Below are 13,420 nucleotides of genomic sequence, written 5' to 3' on the forward strand. Positions count from 1 at the left end.
GGGTCGGACTCAATGATCTGCTCCGGTCCCTTCCGACCCTAGAAACTATGAAACTATGAGATAGATGCTCTGGCAGAAACTAGAGGATCTCTTCTTGCCCCGCTGTTCTGCAGAGTGTGTTGGGTTTTTTTGACCCCTGGATATCCAGCAGACTGAAGGAAGTGATTATTCTTCTCTATTCAGCACTGGTGAGGCCACATCTGCAGTACTGTGTTCAGTTTTGGGGCCCTCACTACAGAAAGGATGTGGACAAGTTGGAGGGAGTCCAGTGGAGGGCAACAGCACATGACTTCTGAGGAGAGGCTGAGGGAACTGGGCTTATTTAATCTAGAGAAGAGAAGACTGAGGAGAGATTTAATAGCAGCCTCCAACTACTTGAATTGGGGTTCAAAAGAGGATGGAGCTGGACTGTTCTCAGCGGTGGCAGATGACAGAACAAGGAGCAATTGTCTCAAGTTGCAGCAAAGCAAATTTAGGTTAGATATTAAGAAGAACTTTCTCACTAGGAGGGTAGTAAAACAGTGCAGTAGGTTACCCAGAGAGGTTGTAAACTCTCCATCCTTAGAGAATTTTAAGACCTGGATAGACAAAACCTTGGCTGGGGTGATCCTGCTTTAAGCAGGGGGTTGGACTAGAACTAGGTGACCTCCTGAGATGACCAACCTTAATTTTGTATGATTCTATAACTCTATGAACTTTGATCAGTATTTGTTCAGGACAGGCTCCCCTCTTTTTGTAAGAGCATGAGAGACACTTTAATAGGCTCAAGTGCTCTTACCTTTGTTTTTCCCCCTTACCTGTAAGACCACATTATGCTTATGCACAACAGGCTGGGCCCCTGGTTCAGTAAAGGGTCAGCAGAAGAATGAACATTACTGACTGATTTCACAAATACCACATCATACAATAACTTGGAATAATCTTGGAGGTCTTCCATATGAAAAGGCCTAACCATACTCACTTCGCAAATTGTAATGAAATTGCAACTTGAAATAGTATGCCATTTGTATAGTTTGATAAAAATGGTGTGATTTTTTAAAAATTACTGTAGACAATTCAAAAATGAAATGGAATTAATGATCTCATTGTAAAAGACACTATTTAAAGCAAAAGGATTTTATTTACATTTTGTGAAGTAAGAAAAAAGAATCTGATAATTGACCAAAAACTTTGTTGGCAATTACTTATTGTAGTACCTGCAGAAATCAAGCAAGATCACAGGTCTGTTGTGCTAGGCACTATACAAATACATAGCTTATGTGCATATTCCAAATTTGTTTTATGGAAATACACATCTTAGAACCTAACTTCTTACATTTTTAGGTTCCAAACTCAAATCCAAATGCAAGTTCATTAGGCTAAGTTTGCTGATCTGTATACTTAAGGTTATTATTGGTGCTTCATAGCTTTACAGACATGCAAAGAAAGAATTATTTTTTTTACCATGGTTATCAGATTTCAGGCATAAAAAGAAAGTGATCCACCCCTTTCAGTAATTCAGCTTACAAGAGTTTAGCTCTGAGTTCAATGGCAGGTTACGACTGGCTAGTCCTTGGAACTTACAGTGCCACCATATCTTAAATTTGTTATATAACATATTTGTCAGCTTCAGTTTTTAAGTATTTTATCATTTAAAACACTATTTAGATTTCCATATTTTTGAAAATATGGAACAAATAGGAGGAGCTTATCCTTGAGCATAAAGTTCCAAATATACAAGAATTTCTTGTAAAAGGCAAGTTTATTTTCAGTGATTAGATTTAAAATGTCATCATCTAAATATGTCCAATCTATTGTGCCAAATACTGTATCAAGGGTGACCTTAATTGTCTTCTGTGTTTACCAGAAGAAGATTCAGACTGGCTTTCCATATACAGGCAAAAGTCCAACTCAAGTCCATAAGAGTTTTACCTGTAGAACATGCCTTATACAAGGCCCTGTAAAAGTAAAGGAAAGTTTATTGACTTTGAATCAGGCCCCAGGATGATTAGATTGACTTGGTACATTTTAGGTTGAAACCCATAATCATAACACTATAGGTATTCTGGCTGCAGTTTTCTTCCAAGAACCATGCATGAATCTTTCTAGTTGCACATTAAAGAAGTATAGTTTGTTTTCTTAGTAACATCCTTCACCTCCAGATCCCAGAAAAATTGTTTCCAATTCAGTTCCAAGGTCCAATTGGACTCAGGAGGGTGAGAAGTTGACAGAGCATACTCAGAAAAAATAATCCACCAAGGTTCATACTATCTTCACTAGAACTACCTCTTCCTTTGGGGGTCTCCAAGGCAGCTGCATCCCTCATAGGCCTGTTTACTGGAGTCATGGTGCCAGGGCATTGAGGCAGTTGGGGAATAGAGTGCTGGATGTCTGCGGCCAGAGCTAATGTCAGGACATGGGATCTCTTTAAGATTCTCCACATTTTTTTGGAATTGGGAGTAGACCTGACATACACTTTACTGTGTCATGTGTCTTGTGGCAGTAGGCCCTATTATATTCTCATATTTTATCTGAAAATACATGCACTCCAGAGGTTAACAATAATTATTAGTATTTTGATTCACAAAATCAAGAGTGTTTTTATCCTTTTCATTAAACCATTGTTTTCATCCGTCCAGTATAACTTTCCTGTGTTTTGTTTCCTTAAGCATGTTTCTTTTAACCACCAGTTTCTTGACTTTGTAATGATTCCCTCTGATTCTTTTGAAGACTCTTTTGAGGCCGCTGTCCCTTGACTAATTCAGATTCATTTAAATCCATACGTCTAGCTTAACAACTTTGATCTCTGTATCTCCACTAAAACATTCCAAACTTCTGAGGAATAAGAAAACACAGTACTAATATTTTTAACATTATCTAAAGCATTTTAAATAGTTTTTCTGCTACATCATAAACAAAATATATAGCCTAATAATTTTACTAGTATTTATTTGGATGACTTACATAAGCAACATTTATATTTATTAGTTGATCATCAGGTCTGATGCTCCTTCCAGTGAAGTCAATTTCAAAATAATAATTGATTTCATTGCTAGCAGGATTGAGCTCATTATAGAATAATCCCAAATGCAAATTCAGGCCAAGAATCTTTTTACTATGCCATAACATCATGTTATCACTATGAACTGTATTATAGTAACATAAATTAAGGAAAGAAGAATTGGCTTAGCCAACATGAGCATATTCATATTTTGTAACAGTAACAATTGCATTACATTTTGAATATATATTCCATTATTTCTGTTACAAAGGACATAATAGCTTGCTATTATATTATAGCTATGTTCTTTCCTTCCAGAAAATGTGATAGTACTCTACTCTCTTAGTGTAAGTAAAGTATAAATGAAGCTCAGCCAATTTTGCTCATTTATTAGCAGGTGGTGTGCAATAGAAGCAAGAAACACAGAAATGTGATAATTATTTTGAAACCTATAAAATGAAAAGCAGAAATTTTAGAAAACCTGCTTTATTTCAAAGTTTTTTCCTTCTGAAGTGTACTATTCAAAGATTTCTCATCTGATGTCTGATTAAAGTTTTCTCATCTTCTATGTTTTGAAAAATATAAAAGCAAATATGGAACTAAAACTGCAAGTTTATTTTCAGCATCAGTGGCCCAATGGCATGCAGGAAACAGGTAAAGTCCTCTAGTATTTTAAAAGGCACTTCCACTTAGATAGTGTTAACTATGTTTCAGATGTCAACCTGTTTGTGGATTGTATCTATAATCTCATATCTGTCCATAGAAAGTAAATTGCTCAGATTACTTTAAAACCATTTAGAAAGCTGTTGTCGAGATAGATGTGTTTTATACATAGTAGCAGGTTAATTTGGAGGGAAAATTCAATACAAAAAAAGCTTTAACTTTAGATCTGCAACATAAAACACAATGGTCATATTTTCATTGCAAAGTGACTACCATACTTCAAAAAAGTAATTAGCAGAACACCCAGGCAGTTTGCAATGTTGATGCTCCTTAGAGGCATGCAACAATTTTACATTTACAGGTATTTTATTTAATAATCATTTTTGTAGGTACTGTGATATATTACCCAGAAAACTGAAGAAGCTTGGGGCAATGTCATGCTATACCCAGGAAAATCACTGAGGCAGACCTAGATCTGATGCTAAAGAAGTTATGAACTGGGAACATTCTTATGCAACCAAGCTATAACGTTTGTGAGAAATTAATTAGCCATATTCTTTTTTATGGCATGATCAAATGATCAAATGTCTTTTAAAGTCTATGGAAATACTCTACAACTCCAGTTGTAGACAACTAATATGTTTTAATTCGTTCTTTAAACTGGAAACTGTATATAAACATATATTCTTGTGTATATACACATGTGCACTGGGTTGCAGCACACATTGAATGGAGATGAGGTTTATGATAGAAAGCAGCATGCTTTTTGATATAATTTCTTAAATCAGGGATCAAAATCGTAGGCAAATCAGAAGTTGATAATGTAAAACTATTTAAGGCTACATGGTTTAATTTCAGCACGTGAATTGTGTTCGTCAGTCAAGAGAAAAAAAGGGTATGTTGTCAAAATCCTGACAACTGGTTGCTACTTCAATGACCTGTATTTCTGTATGAATAGAGGGAGGCAAATGGGCTGACAGAAGGAGAGTGACACAGAATGAAATTAATTTGTAGTCATGTTTTTTAAACATCTGTAACAGTAGGGAGCTGTGTATTCTGTTTCCATAAAAAAAAAAAAACATGTTGTAGCTCAATTATTATAGCTCTCAAAAAATCTAACTGCACAGGGAAAAGTTAAAGGTGGCTCAAATCTACAGGGAGTTTTATGTGGTGAAACAGATCAGCAACTAAACTATTCCAAACCATAGCAGCCCCAATTCTAGCTCATCCTAAACATTGGGATGAATTCTGGCTGCATTTATCTCTGTACTCTACTATTTATGGTCCCCCCCCCTTCATAGTGCTATTCATCCCGAGACTTCATTTCTAGCATTGGCCAAACCAGCCATTTTATAATTCAAGAAAGAGTAAGCTTGATTTGGTACTGTATTATTTCCTCTTGTCTGTTTACACGTCTTCTATGTCGAGCATCTGTTCATTTTCTAAATCTTTTTTGGGCAGCATCAGGAGTTTGGTGCTTACTATCCCCTCTGCTGACACCTTCATTCTGACCATTTCTTTGGCCTTGAGGTTTTGATTTGTTTCCTATGTTAAATTGACAATTTATTTGAAATTCCTTTTTTTTCCCCAAAAGGGAAAGCATGTTTTTTCTGAGATGGGACAGACTGAGTGGATCTTCTCTATCTTTCACAGAGAATGAATAGACTAGAACCTTCATTCCATTCATATAAAAGTTTGAAAAGCAATTAATGTTATTAGTACTGTCCCTTGTTTTCCCCAATCCCCTCATTCTTTTTTTTCTTATCAAAAGCAATAAAATAAATGGCAAATTGTTCACACTGTTAGGAACTAATTGGTCTGAGAAAAGGGAAGAAATCCTGCATAGGAACTGCTGATGGCCAAAATATAGGTACAAATTAAAGTTTGTATAATAGGCACATGGATAAGTACGGGGAAGGCCTTCAGTCTATTTTCAGAATGTGTCCTGATAAATGCAAAAGAGAGTTTGGAAATCTTGTTACAATTTTTTTGAAGGAAACTTAAAAAAAATCTTTAAACAAGCAATTAATATTTAGAGAAAGTGAGCTTGATAAAGTCAGGTGCTATCCCTGCTTAAAACAAATTAAAAAAAATACTTTATATTTGCATAATAATTTAGGAATATATATTTTTCCAACAAACATGCTCCAGCAATAAATACATCAAATATTACATTTGTTTTCTGCATTTCTATAAATTCAGTTATCATCACATCTTCAAATCCTCATGCTGGCCCTTGTTCCCTTCCCTTCCCCCAAATATTCTTAAATAACTGCACCATTTGAAAGTCTTTTAAAGTAAGTAACATATTTTTATGGGGAGAAACCTTTCAAAGCATACATGCATAGTTTCATTTAATTTTTGATGTGGTCAGTTACCCGTTTGCATTTTTATGAATACCACGGTCTTGAAGTTCTTCTCAGCCTCAATGAATTCTTTTACTTCATTTTGTGAAGGATAGCAGGATGGCTTTAAACCAAGATCCCAGAGGTGAAAGTACAACAACTACAGCTATTCAACCTATCATTTCCTTTCTGGGAGATCATTTCCTTTTGGCAGCACAGTCTTTGCTTTTGTCTTTCAACAAAAATTTTACTTAATCTCTGTGCTTGGCCTTAAAAACCTAATGGACTGGATTTTATAAATCCTCATACCTCTCCAAAAAGGGTGATTTTCTTTAGTATAAATAAAGAGAATTTACATTTATAGAATACATGCAAACATTAAAATCAAAATGAGCTGTTTAAACGTAGGCAAGTAAAGGAAACTTATGAGGGTGTTTGCTTAGATATCTCAGCTTTCATAAGAGAAGGGTAAGCTACCTTTCATCAACCTGGCCTGAGAACTTCAAAGCACTACTTTGTTGCTTTTGGATGCGAAGTTGTAAATAAATGCAAGTGTGCAATCAGCAAAGGACTATAAAAGGACTCCACAGTATGTGCTAAGAAAATGCTGTTATTTCATTAACAGCTTTCTGGTTTTATTTATTTTTCTACAAAATCACTTTCATCCTGATCACACATTAACAGTTCATCTCTTTTAATGCAAGGGGAGTGACTGCAAAGAAAAGGAGGGGATTTAGGCAGGGAGCTAAACTAATTGGAGATGTTTTTAAATACTACTTTGTACTTATACTGCACCTTCCATAGTGACCCCAAGTCCATTGCAAAAACTAAATTAAAGCCCAAATACTCCTGCAAGGTAGGAAAGGATTATCGCTTATTAGCTCGAAAATTATTATCACTGAATTTGCAAGTGAATAAGAGCATGCAAGCTTACACATGAAAGTTCTTTTGGGCTTTCTGTATCCCTGTTAAGTAATGCAGAAGAAATGTTGTGCAACTTGCACATTCACACTGCATTTTAAGCTTATATAATTGTGGCCACACTTGAATTGGCATGTTTTCAAATAAATGCTCTGTATTCTGGCCTGACATCCCAACGTGCGTTGTTTCATCACTGAGATATTTCATTTCAAATATTGATATTACTAGTAGCAATAGAATTCTGGGGCTCAGGGTCAAACAAAAAAATCCCATTTCTCTTTTTCATCCCAGCATCCACCTGGCTTTTGCTAGCCAGTACCATTTTCAAAATGCCATCAGGCAGCATGGAGGAAATGCTGGCAACTGCTGTAGTCTTCACAGTGATTAATGTAAACAGGCTGCTACAAGCATGCTATGACATCAGAGCCATGCTGATGAAGTACCTGAGGGGGGAAGCAATAATCAAGCATACACTATTTCTTGATCTTTTCCTGTAGTACCTCACCTGATAAACCTCCACTGTATTACTCAGCCAGCTATCACTGACATTATCACTGGATAATGTTGCAGAGTTGGGATGAGCAAGAATCATAAAATCATAGAAAATTAGGGTTGGAAGGGACCTCAGGGCTAAGTACAGACAGTCTTACGTTATTCAGTCTTCGCAGGTTAGTCTAAGCGACATAGATTGAACTGATAAGCAAGTGAACAAACATTATCTTTTGATTCTGGAAATGCAGCCACATGCCTACAGCAGCTCTGGCCAGAGGGTGGGAGACACTAATGCACACCTCCCTGCTTGCCTGGATCAGACAGTGTGGGCCATAGCTAGCCCACCCACCCTGTGAAGAGAATTTTGTGGAGAGGTGCAAAGCATTCTGTGATGCTAGGGGACTGTGAGTTAACTTGAATCTTGAGGTGATCTGGTGCAAAAGCTCAATATACCAATTTAATCTAAATCAGTTAAGACTGATACTACATCCATGCAGGTTTATCTTAAACTGGTTTCAGCCATTTTGAAAGCAGTTTAGGTCCACTGAACTTCTGTTGTGTTATAGATTTGAACCAGTTTCTGATCACTTATACCAGTTTATAAATAATTTGTATCCCTCATCCAAGAATTAATCTAATCCAATTTCCTGCTCAAAACAGGACCATCCCCAACTAGATCATCACAGTCAAGGCTTTGTCTAGCCAGGTCTTAAAAATCTCTAAGGATGGAGAGTCCACAACCTCTCTGGGTAACCTGTTCTAGTGTTTTACTACCCTCCTAGTGAGAAAGTTATTCCTAATATCTAACCTTAACTTTCCTTGCTACGAATTGAGACCATTGTTTCTTGTTCTGCCATCTGCCACTGCTGATAATAGTCTAGCTCCATACTCTTTTGAACCACCCTTGAGGTAGTTGCAGGCTGCTATCACGTCCCCTCAGTCTTCTCCTCTCCAAACTAAATAAGCCCAGTTGCCTCAGCCTCTCCTCAGAAGTCATGCCCCATAGCCCCCTCACCATTTTCACCACCTGCTGCTGGACTCTCTCCAATTTGTCAACATTCTTTCTGTAGCAGGGGCCCCAAATGAACACAATATTCCAGATGTGGCCTCACCAGTGCTGAATAGAGGGGAATAATCACTTCCCTTGTCCTGCTGGCAACACTCCTACCAATGCAGCCCAGTATGTTGTTAGCCTTCTTTGCAACAAGGGCACACTGTTGGCTTATATTCAGTTTATTGTTCACTGTTACCTCCAGGTCCTTTTCTGCAAAGCTGCTGCCCAGTCATTATTGAGGCATGGGATTATTCCATCCTTAGTGTAGGACTTTGCATGTGTCCTTGTTGAACCTCATTAGGTTACTTTTGGCCCAATCCTCCAATTTGTTGAGGTCATTCTGAATCCTAAACCTATCCTCCAGCATATCTACTACTCTTCCCAGCTTGATGCCATGTGAAAACTTGCTGAGGGTGCACTCTATGCCATCTTGCAGGTCATTGAAGAAGACATTGAACAAAACTGGCCCCAGGACAAACTCCTGGGGCACTCCATGTGGCAAAATACCACCTCTGTCTCTCTCCAAAATCTCTGCTATGTGACAATTTGGTTAACATGGTCCCTGCAGAGGGCAGACATCCTATCTCTTTAGGTAGCCCTGAGTTGTAACCTGAGTTGGATGCCTTCCTGAGGGGGGGGGAAACCTGCTCCTTCTGCCTACATGACTGGCATCATATACCTGGGTGGGGGGCTTAGGCTTCCTATTGTTCTAAGCAATGCCAGTCTACCCGGCAATCAGAGATGCATTTCAAATTGGTTGGCTGGCAACCAACAAGTGCTGGCCTCCATTGAATCGGGTAATTGAGGTCATAAGGTCTATCTAAGTTAAGGACTGCCCAGGAGGAGGAGCAGTAGCCATGATGAAACTCACAGAGAGAAACAGAACCATCTGAAACTTGCTCTCTCTCTTGAAACTCATGACCAGCGAACCGCCTGTCTCCAGAGGGAATCTCCACCAGCCTCTGGATGATACTTGTGAATAAGCTACCTGAGATCTAACTAGATATATTGCTCGCAGTAACTCAGATGAATGAGCAAAGGCTACCCAGCTACCCTGTTTGCTCTATGGGATTTCTTTGATATTGCTCTACCCTGTACCCTATTCCAAACCTACTCCTTGTAACCATTAATATTCTCCTTTGTACCTAGCATGGAAGACTTATTGGGAGAGGGGCTAGATTATGCTTTGGGGTCCTCTTGGTTCGGCTGACTAAGGGAGACCACTATTTGTGCTTCAGACTAAGGAAAGCACCCCAAGTTCTTGAAGTAGGTTGAGTACCCTCAAGGGCTACTAGGCCTGTGTTTCCCAGGCGGCACAGAGCCAGGATCAGTCCAGACCCTGGGTGGTGTCTGTGTTACCCCCAGGCTAGCGGGTGTGCTCCAGGAAGGGGGTTGGCCAGACATGAGGTGCCTCCAGGAAGGCACTTGGAGCCTAGAAGGTGATTGGGTGCAGTGAGGTGGGTGGTTCAGCACAGAAACACCCCCTACTGGCCTGACACACTCCACTTGATACCAGTTACCAACCAGACATCAAGCCATTGATTCCCATCCTCTGAGCCCCATGATCCAGCCAGTTTTCTATCCACTTTACAGTCCATTCATCCAGCCCATACTTCCTTTGCTTGCTTGTGAGAATGTTGTGGGAGACTGTATCAAGCCTTGCTAAAATCAAGGTATACCATATACCCTGGTCTCCCCAAATCCACAGTTATCTCATCATAGAAGGCAATCAGATTGGTCAGGCATGACTTGCCCTTGGTGAATCCATGCTGACCTTTCCTAATCACCTTCTTCTCCTCCAAGTGCTTAGAAATGCATTGAGGATCTGCTCCATGATTTTTCCAGTGTCTGAGGTGAGGCTGACTGAGATGTACTTCGCTGGATCCTCCTTCTTTCCTTTCTTAAAGATGGGCACTATATTTGCCCTTTTCCAGTCATCAGGACCTTGCCCAATCACCATTAGTTTTCAAAGAAGATGGCCAGCAACCCTGCAATCACATCAGCCAGCTCTCTCAGCACCCTTGGGTTCATCCCATCTGGCCCTATATACTTGTACATATCTAGCTTTTCTAAATCATCCCTAACCTATTCTTTCATCACCGATGGCAGCTCACTTCCTCCCCAAACTGTGCTGCCAGGTGCTGTAGTCTGGGAGCTGACTTTACCTATGAAGACTGGGGTGAAAAAGGCATTAAGTACTTCAACCTTTTTTGAATCCTCTGTCACTAGATTGCCTCCTCCACTCAGTAAGGTACCCACACTTCCCCTGATCTTTCTCTTGTTACTGAAATACTTGTAGAAACCCTTCTTGTTACCCTTCATGTCCCTTGTGAGCTGCAACTGCAATTGCAATTTGGCCTTGCTGACTTGATCCCTGCATGCCCAAGCAATATTATATTCCTCCCTAGTTGTTTATCCAATATACTCCTCCCTAGTTTTTTATCCACGTTTCCACTTCTTATAATCTTCCTTTTTGTGATTTAGTTTACTGAAGAGTTCCCTGCTAAGCCAAGCTGGTCTTCTGCTATACTTGCTAATCTTCCTGCATATCAAGATGGGTTTTTCCTGCACTCTCAGTAAGGCTTCTTTAAAGTACAGTCAGTTCTCTTGGACTTCTCTCCCCCAGTTTGGCGTCCCAGGAGATCCTTCCCATGAGTCCCCTGAGCAAAATGAAGTCTGCTTTTCTGAAGTCCAGGGTCCTTACTCTGCTGCAGAGAGGCAGCAGAACTTCAAGATGTTAAAAACCAATTTCCTAGGCATTGGTGAAGAGTTTTCCCCAGAGCTTCAGTGTTAGAACATAGATAGGAAAGCTTCCTGAGCACTGAGAAGCATACAGCCATTGTTTTCTGGATGATCATCAGCTCTGATATAGTGTTGACAGAATCAGCCATTGATGTTGTAGTAGAGTTGTGCATACAGGGGTATTAAGAGCTTTGTACTGTTGGGCTACATCCACACATGCAGGCATGTGCTCTTGCAGAAGGTCAAATAGCAGCAGCACAAATTTGGGAAAATTGTGTCACTTGGGGCAAACTGACCCTGCCCAGCTCCTCCTGGGTCTGCAGCCAGGGGGAGCTGAAGGCTGGGGCCCTGGAGAGCAGCTCAGGGCTACTTGTCCTCAGAAGCTTCTGAGGCCCAGCCAGTTGATATATGGGGTCAGCAGCAGCAGCCCTGATCTAGAGTGGATCTAGAGTGGACCCTGCACCCTCTACCCACTGCAGCAATCTGGCAGCAGGGGCTTCTGCCTGTCTGTGACCCGTTACCCCTGCAAGAGCCCCTTGAACCTGCCAGACCTGGATGGGGACTTCATAACCACATGGGATGTCACATAGATACTGTAGCAGAGCTGCCTGCACCTCCAGACCAGCTGGCAGTGAGCTGTGGTTGCACAATTGACCTTCAGGAGCCACTGCTTCTATGTGTCCCCCAACCCTGCCATCTGGGCAGCTATCACCTGGAGGATATGGTCATTGTGGTGGCCTTCTTTGGACTGTCAAAGCATGACCAGGAGGTCAGCCACCTCATCTGTGCTCTAGCTGGGTCCCTGATGCCAGCCCTGGGCAGGCTTGTCTGCCTGGGTCTCACCACTTGACTCACTAGCAGGAATCATGGTGTTCCCTGTTTAAAAATTACAAATTCTCTGATAAAAAAATCCCAAATTCACTCATTAAGATACCCAAAAATCCATGTCCTTCAATGATTAAAATGAAATGCCACTATACACACACACACACACATATGGGGTGATCAGAAAGTTCTAAGACTTAGCCTTTATTTTAAAGAATAGTGTACAAACATTTTTATGAGCGGTCCCCTTCAAAGTAATCTCCCCCAGACGATATGCACTTGTCCTAACGTTCCTGCCACTTTCGGAAGCAATGCTGAAAGTCTTCAACTGTGAGCTTTTTGAGTTCTGCTTTCACATTCTTATGGATGGTTGGAATGTCATCAAATTGCCTTCCTTTCAGCTTCATTTTGATTTTTGGGAACAGAAAAAAATCACATGGGGCAAGGTCAGGTGAATACGGAGGGTGTGGTATCACAGGAATGTTTTTTTCAGCCAAAAATTCTTGAATGGAGACAGCAGTGCTAACTAGGATGTGAGGACAGCTGCCCCTGCAGCCTTACCTCCCACCAGCAGGCCCCATCTTCTCTGGTACCTGGGCATGCAGGGTATGAGATACGGTGGGGATGTGGGGTTTGCAAGAGGGTGGTAGGAAGAGCTATGAGGGGTGTGAGGTTTGTGGGTAGGTGTGTGGGAGCTGTGGGTATGGGGGGCTGTGGGGTTTGTGGATGGGTTTGTGGGGTGGGGGGTTTATGGGGGTATATGGGGTTTGTGGAGGAGTTTGTGGGTGTGGGGTTTGTGAAAGGGGGTTTGAGGTGGGTGCCACCAAACACCCATCCCCCCGCCTCCCGCTGTGGTGCACAGCCCCTGGCATTGGCAGCAGCAGCCAGCTGGGCCATCGGGGCACTCATGGCCCACTGAAAACACAGGTCCCAGTGGTGTGGCACATGGTGAACAGAGTTGGCCTGGCCCACTGGTGTGTGCCTTTGCACAAGACCAGGATGGCTCCTGCCACCACCACCCAGCACTGCCTCCAGGAGCTGCAGGTGGTGGCAGGAGCCATCCTGGTGCACACCAGTGGTCTGGGCTGGGCCAGGTCTAATGTAGCACTGCACTACTGGGGGCCGTGCTTACAGTTGGCCATGAGCACCCTGATGGCCTGGCTGGCTGCTGCTGCCAGTGCCAGGGGCTGTGTGCCACAGAGGGGTGGAGTGGTGGGCATGTGGTGGCCCTACCTTAAGTCCCCCCACAAATCTCACACCCACAACTCCCCCATACAAACCCCATACATCTCCCCACAAACCCCACACCCAGAAACCCCACAGTCCCTCCCTTCCTCATGTCCCTGCTTACTGGGGCGGAGCCTTGGTCTGAGCCACTACTGCAGTGTTGCCCCACTT

At 41.5% G+C, this 13,420-nt stretch overlaps 1 long non-coding RNA gene across 1 annotated transcript in view; it reads right to left on the reverse strand.

Moving 5' to 3' along the window:
* LOC109299722 overlaps positions 1 to 13,420 on the reverse strand; it is a 22,990-nt gene that overhangs the window by 8,610 nt on the left and 960 nt on the right. Inside the window, exon 2 of the long non-coding RNA XR_002097964.1 lies at positions 7,947 to 7,950. This is a non-coding gene — a long non-coding RNA (uncharacterized LOC109299722). The remainder of the gene's footprint in view (positions 1 to 7,946; positions 7,951 to 13,420) is intronic.

The sequence above is a fragment of the Gavialis gangeticus genome, unplaced genomic scaffold (assembly GCF_001723915.1).
Source record: "Gavialis gangeticus isolate Ggan-Ray unplaced genomic scaffold, GavGan_comp1, whole genome shotgun sequence".
In the NCBI taxonomy this organism is placed as follows: domain Eukaryota; kingdom Metazoa; phylum Chordata; order Crocodylia; family Gavialidae; genus Gavialis; species Gavialis gangeticus.